The sequence below is a fragment of the Helianthus annuus genome, chromosome 9, assembly GCF_002127325.2.
Source record: "Helianthus annuus cultivar XRQ/B chromosome 9, HanXRQr2.0-SUNRISE, whole genome shotgun sequence".
In the NCBI taxonomy this organism is placed as follows: Eukaryota; Viridiplantae; Streptophyta; class Magnoliopsida; order Asterales; family Asteraceae; genus Helianthus; species Helianthus annuus.
Window position 1 is genome coordinate 147657160 of NC_035441.2, and position 7681 is coordinate 147664840.

Consider the following 7681-nt stretch of genomic DNA (forward strand, 5'->3'; position numbering starts at 1 on the left):
TTTATATTTTCTTATGTAAACTTTTAATTAATTTCTAAATTTAATTAAATGAGTTTGTTTTGTAGGTTTGAACAACTCCATGCGTATATTTTATTATAAAAAATAAAAGTTTTTTTTTTTTTTTTTTTTTTTTGTTTCTTGGGTCATTCAATGAGGCAAGTTTCTGCCTTTGGTTCTTGCCCGAAGTTTCTGACCTTACTCGCAACCCAATGACTACAACTTTCAATTCAAAACAATTATAAAAAAAAATTATGTTCGAAAACATGTATTTTTATTTTATTTAATGACATAGTTCGATTAATATAAAGTTAATGTTTTTACCTGCGAAGTTCGCGGGTGATAACCTAGTATTTATTATATATGCAAGTTTCAAAAAACTTGGACATAGATAACTTATTAACTAAGTTGTAATGTGTTTTTATGTGTAGATACATGTACATTGTTCTATATTTTTCAATTTTAAGTTACAACCATAACTGTTTTGTCAAACTTCGACACAAATGTCAATTACAACTCACACACATAGATAAGTTGTAGCTACAACCAATTATATCAAATATACTTTTACCATTAGATAAAACAGAACATTATTTTAATGTTGTATTTAAGTAAAGAGACGTGCTCCACAACCAAGTGGCTGTGGATTCAAATCATACGGAATCTAGGTGCGATAATTTTAGGAGTAGAGTAGATGTAAGTAGAGAGTGTGTGTGTAAAAAAAACTATGTGTGAAACTAAAAGCTGGCATTTATTTTGAGATGACCAATGTTTTTTTTTTTTTATACTAAGTTCCTTACACAAGTAAAGAAGGACAAGCAGTTCATGATTTTCTAGGCAAGAAAAAGAGACCTTAAAGTGTAGTCAAATTTATACATTGAAACATCAATTGCCCAAAAATTAGGGCACTTTGTTTTGTTGAACCTTTTTTACTAAAAACTAAGACGATAAATTAATAATACGATATGATGTGACATTTTATTTTCAACATATACAAATTTTATGGACGGTACTAGTTCCTTTCACCTATCGGGTGAAATGGGCGGTGGGGAGAATAGTGTTAGGCACCTGCCTGGCACTCCTCTATTAGCTCAATAAATTTATGATTTTATCCCGTTTTAAAACTGCGATTTTACCATTAGTTCAAAATTATGTTTTTACCCCACTTAAAAATATATTTACGCTTTTGTTCCTAGCTAAAAATTTCAATTTTGTCCTGCGTTCAAAATTACGACTTTGGCCCCTTTAAATTTACGGCTTTGCCATTAGTTTTTTTCCCATTATAATTAGGATTTTGCCATCAGTTCAAAGTTATGTTTTTACCCTGACTTAAAAATAAACTTACGCTTTTGCTCCCAGCTAAAAATTTCAATTTTGCCCTCGATTCAAAATTACGATTTTGCCCCGTTTAATTTTACACTTTTGCCATTAGTTTTTTTCTCACAGCCAAGTTACGATTTTGCTCTCAAATTAAATTTATATTTTTGCCAAGTTGTTTTCCTGGTTAAATTACAATTTTGCCCCCGTAAAATTACAGTCATGCCGGCAGTTGCCTGACACTCGCCCATATGTCCATTTAATTTACGATTTTATCCCTGAAAAAAATTATGATTTCGCCCTCAGTTCAAAATTATGTTTTTCCCATCGTTTTATTGTTTTTTTTGTTTTTTTGTTTTTTTTTTTTTTGCAAAAGTATAAAAGTTTTTTTCAACTGGTTGACTCGATTTAATTTTTTTCTATGTCAAGGAGCTGCCTAATACTCGCTCATTAGTCCTGAAAAATTACAGTTTTGCCCTGAGCCGAAAAATACGGTCTTATCGTCGTTTTAGTTTTTTTCCTAGCAAAATTATAGTAGTGTTTTTTTAATTGATTGAGAATTATTCGGCTATCGCCCCGCAATACGTGCGGGGCATCAACTAGTTTATAGTGATACAAGTAAAAAAAACATTGATTATTATTTTAAAGGGTTAAAGAAATGTAATAGCTATGTATTTTTTTTTAAAAAAAACGTGTTTTTATTTATGCAATGTATTTTTTATCCTTGTTACGTAATTGTACTTGTAAACGTTTATTTGGTTTAAGGATAGATTTAAAGTTTTTTTTTTTAATTTTTTTTATAATGGTCAATGTCATTCGTGGGCAAAGACAAGCACAAGTACACAACATGGCAAATGACAAACAATAGATGCTGATTTATGGTATTGCAGAGTTTAAGTGCGGTCACAACTTGGTATCTTTCTATCCACCGACCACTGACCGACCTCCCCATAACTTTAGTTCTTATAATTACTTTATAAAAAACATTAAAAAAACCAACCACTAATAATAAGAAAAAGTCTTTGTTGGCGTCAAATAAGTGGTTAGGCATCAAGTACTTAAATTATTATTACTTCATAATAGTTCATTGAAACCATGTAACACCCACCCAGCTATGTATAAATAAATATTAAAATGATAAAACCTTGTTTGCGTAAAATTTGATCAAACACTTTTAATTCATAACTTCATATCCTCTAAAATTTCATTTTATATGAAAATATTGTACTTTCCTTGTTAAAGTTTCAATGTGGACTTCCAATTTATCTAAAAGATAAGGCAAATCATTGTTTTACATTACTTGTTATTTGATTTGCTAAACTTAGTTGAACCTTGATGAGACTCATGAGAGTTTAGTTCCAATATTGTTTGGTTTGGGTAAAACCGCATAAGACTTCTTCTACACAAGTGAAATACGCATCCCCGAGAAAGCTTTCATCTTAAGTTGAGAGACAAGTCTTGGCGCTACAAACGTTGACTATCACTTATTCGGATACTATGGATACATGGCACATCTTGGAAATACATCTATACCCAAGTACAAATCAAGATATATTCTAACACCATCTATGTTTGAGGACTCATAAGATGTAGCATAATCATTTGTATAATAATATGATATTTTATGTATCTTCAGGGTCGTATCCTAAACTATATATCATGTCATTTAAGATACCTAGACAAATTCAACATTCAAAGAAACATGATCATCCACATAATAAGCTAATACTCAACTCACACCATATCTTAGCAATATTTGAAATTTTACGTCTTGTTATTTTTTGGAAGCCTAAAGTCGGGTCTTTTACTAATTTAATGTTTTAGCTTTTCTTAGGGCATTCACATTGGATTTGGTAAACTCTCTCTTATCTTTATATTTTGTGGTAAAGTTAAAAAAAATACTCCTATAACACATTCCTTAAACCAAAACCAAAACCATATCCATAAAACTATATGAAAACTTTATCCATTTCCTTAAATATAATAACTCCTATTCATGCCATATAATCCTTTTGTGAATAGAAGTGAGAGAAAAAAATGGTAAAAATTGATTTAAAAGGTATTATTTAATTGAATATAGATAAAGGGTAAGGATAGTATAAAAAGGGCCTAAAGTGTGAGAAGTGTAAGAAGTGTATTATAACACTATATATAATACTATATAACACCATATAAACACCGTATAACAATATGTAACACCATATAATACCATATAACACTATGTAACACTATATATCATTATATAACAAATATAACACTATAGGTTGTCTGATAGCATGTCTATGATAGATGTATAGTGTTATATTTGTTATATAATGATATATAGTGTAACATAGTGTTATATGGTATTATATGTCATTACATATTGCTATACGGTGTTTATATGGTGTTATATAGTATTATATATAGTGTTATAATACACTTCTTACACTTCTCACACTTTGAGCACTTTTTACAGGATCCTCTACCTATAGATAAATATAAAGAATTAGATATGGGTTGTTGGTTTAAAATCTTTAAACTGATAAGGTAAATGTGTTTTTTATTTAATATATAAGAATATGGATAAAAACTCTAACATGAATGCTCTATATACAGTAAACCATCTTCACTACATTAAAAATCCACCTTTTCTTGGGACTTTATGTTTATAGATGTGATTATGGAAAAAATCAAATATGAAATACCTAAATTGACAGAGATGGCATAATTTCAATGTGAGAGATAGTCTAATTTGATAATTTTGCCTTTGTAGTTTTTCTTTCCATTCTTTATTTTATTTGATTTTCTTATACTTTGTCGGGTTTTACAGCTCTTGCTGGACCTTGTTATATAAATAAAGAATCTTCAATCATTAAAAAATATATTAAATTCTTGATTCATGTTGTTATTCATACTCCTTTTTAAAAGACGGGTCTTATTAATTACTTCTCGAGTCTCTGTGTTTTAGTAGTTTTAACCACTTAAGCTCAAAATCAAAAGTTTAACGCTCTGAATCTCTAACCACTCATTTTATAACATTTCGAGTCCAACTTTTAACACTTGTACTTTTAATTTTGAACTCAAATGGTTAAAACCATTAAAACACAAGTACTCAAAACGTTATAAAATAAACGGTTTGAAACTCAGGGCATTAAACATAATCACTCAAAAAGTAATTTACTTTTTTCTAATACATGTGAACAAATCACTCATCTATACGATGAACTTTTTTCATAATTTTTCAATATTGTTAAATAGGATAGGAGTTGGCTACAAAGTTTACTTTTTCCTATAAAGTGTAGGAAGTGTTCTTGTGGTGATGACATCTAATGGATTTTAATAAAAGGGTAAAAAGATAATTCAATCATTAAATTATTTGTGGAAAATATTTCTCTAAAACAATAAAAGGAGATTTTTAAGTAAACTCTCTATCTTCTATAAATTCAAAAAAAAAAAAAAAAAATTATTACGAATCACGCATTATTCGATCATCATTCTTCACGATTTTTTTGTTTGAATCAATTGATTCTATGGATAAAAAAGTGTCGATGTCTAACTCTTTATGAATTATTGACCTTGTGTTTTACTAGTTACAGGTTCATTCACAATGTGTTATAGCTTTCATTTTTGCATGTAAATAGATACTGCATGAACAATTTCTTGACGATGTGTATTACCAGCTACAGTCCTTCATGAACAATTTGTTGACGATGTGTTTTACCAGTTATAGGTTCATTCACAATGTGTTATAGTATTTTATGTTTTTAGAAGGAGATGTATTTGTGTAATTATTGACGTGTTTTATCAGGTGTTGGTTTCACCACGATGTGTTATATCGGTTATGATTCACGAATAACATGTATTTTCTTGACGTTGTACTTTATAATTTTTGAGGTTTTTCACGATGTGTTATATTGTATATGTATAACACACCATATGTAGAACACATCATAACTGGTCATTCAAACTATAAAACACACCACACTGTTATATAAAAACCACTGTAACTGGTAAAACATATCAACTAGTTGAAACGTAATTTTTTAACATATATAGCAATATGGTACTCATATTAAAAATAAAAAACGCTCGTTATTATGGTGTAATGTTTTTTAAAAATAAATTACCTATAAAAAGTTATTGATGCTTTAAAAAAGGGGGAAGTTGCATGTGACTTGCATTGAGTTCCTCGATTTAAGGCATGCTAAATTTACTTTTATACCCTTAATCTAAGAAAACCAATCAATTTAATTAAAACAAATATTACAATTTTACCAATCATTAAATCTCATCCAGAATTACTCGTAATCTAATGGTCATTATCATTTATTACACTTTTTAGAAAAAAAAAAAAAAAACACTTTATAGAGGAATCTAACCCTTGTTAAATAAATAACTATAAATTATTTTTACATGCATATGACTTGTTTTGATCACACCTATTTTTCCCCGTCTCCCCCACAATAATTCGTTTAAAAAATGAGCCATAATATATAGATCGTTTAAAGCCATCTCAATATGTGCTTTTAGCAAACAAATTCCAAGTCGTATACGACTGCCTTGATTTGTTTACACAATTTTGACTTTTGAGAACATCTGTTAGAAAGTTAAATTGATCTAATGTCTTGTACTCACCATGAAGTATCATTATTGCATAATAATATTCAAGTGAGACTGCTAATTACGATCTGGTTAGTTCAATAGCCATTTCTTGTTAGGGGAACTTCTCGAGTCTATGATGTTTATTAGCGTCGTTTTCTTGAAGAAGTGGACGTGTGTTATTTTATACGCGTATGATATTATGACATCATTGTCAATGCTATAAAAGGTCACAAGAACCATGTGATGATGCTCATTTTGTCAAGTAAATTACTAAGAATGGTTTGTCTTCTATAAGGAATTATAATATAGAATAATGATATACGATATTATGAATATGATTGATGGTTCACTGGCCGGCATTTATATATATTAGATGGATAAAACTGTGTATATTTGTTTATTATTGCAAGTACACATATGTATGATATTATTTGTTAGATTGATTTTCAAAATTGCAGTTGAGTTGAAATAAGGATTGATTTGTATACCTTATAGCCCAAAGATGATTATTTATTAATAAAATGATTATATAATGTCTAATAATTGCAATTGAGTTGAAATAAGGATTCTAAGAAAGTCAATCTTTGTTGGACATGAATACTTAATCATTTGCATGTAGGACTCAATAGGGAACAGTGTTACAACTTATAAAACGTGTATAGAAGTTGTTTTCCCGTTAAAAAAATCGATATACATGTTTGCATAAAGCTTCTTTTCTAACTTTGAGTTTATTAATAAGATTAGAACATTTGATATAAACTCTTTAAATCTAAATTGTTTCTCAACTCCAAAATACAAAATGATAAGTGTATAACAAAACATATGGCTAGACTAATGGATAGCAAACGAAGTTTCTTGCAACAACATGAGGGTACTCATATCACTCTACCATTGCCTCGAGATTTTTATTGATAGAAGTTTTTGAGTAAATTGCCAAAATGGTCTTTGAGGTTTGGTTACTTTTACCACTTTAATCCAAAACTTAAACCTTTTGAATCTGGGTCCCAGTGGTTTCAATTTTGTTGTCATTTTCGTCCAAAAGCAAAATCTGTTCAGATTTTTCAGTTAACATCCTGCTTTTTTTGTCGTTTTCCACCCTTTTAATATAGGGTAAAATAGTCAGATTTTCTGAATTTGTTATAATAAAACATTAAAAGACCATTTTACCCTTTATTAAAAGGGAGGAAAAAGACCAAAAAAAAAGCTACATGTTAACTGAAAAATCTGACCAGATTTTGCTTTTGGATGAAAATGGCAACAAAACTGAAACCACAGGGACCCAGATTCAAAAGGTTTGAGTTTTGGACTAATGTAACAAAAGTGATCAAACCTCAGGGACCATTTTGGCTTTGCAATTTTGAGTGTGGAACCGCAAGCCCCTTCATCGACAACAAAAGTATCACACCCCAACCGATGGCGGAAACATCAGAGTGAGACGAAAACATGATTGTTCATATCATCATAACACTAATTGTGACAATATAGTTGATCAAGATTTCATAAATGCTAAAATGTCATACATTGTTCAAACCAAATATGATCAAAACATGAATCAAATTTCAAACATTGTTTATTATCTAGGCGTGTTTCTAAGTCCACTCTAAACTTGGTTCTTCATCGCTTCGTCTATCAACCTGCAATATGTATTAAAATAATGACCAACAAAAATGTTGGCGGGTATACAAGTTTGAATACATAACATAATAATAAAATGTTTTAACGTGCTCATATCCAACATGAATAATGTATACAAGTTACTAATATGCTGAACGGGTGTAACTAT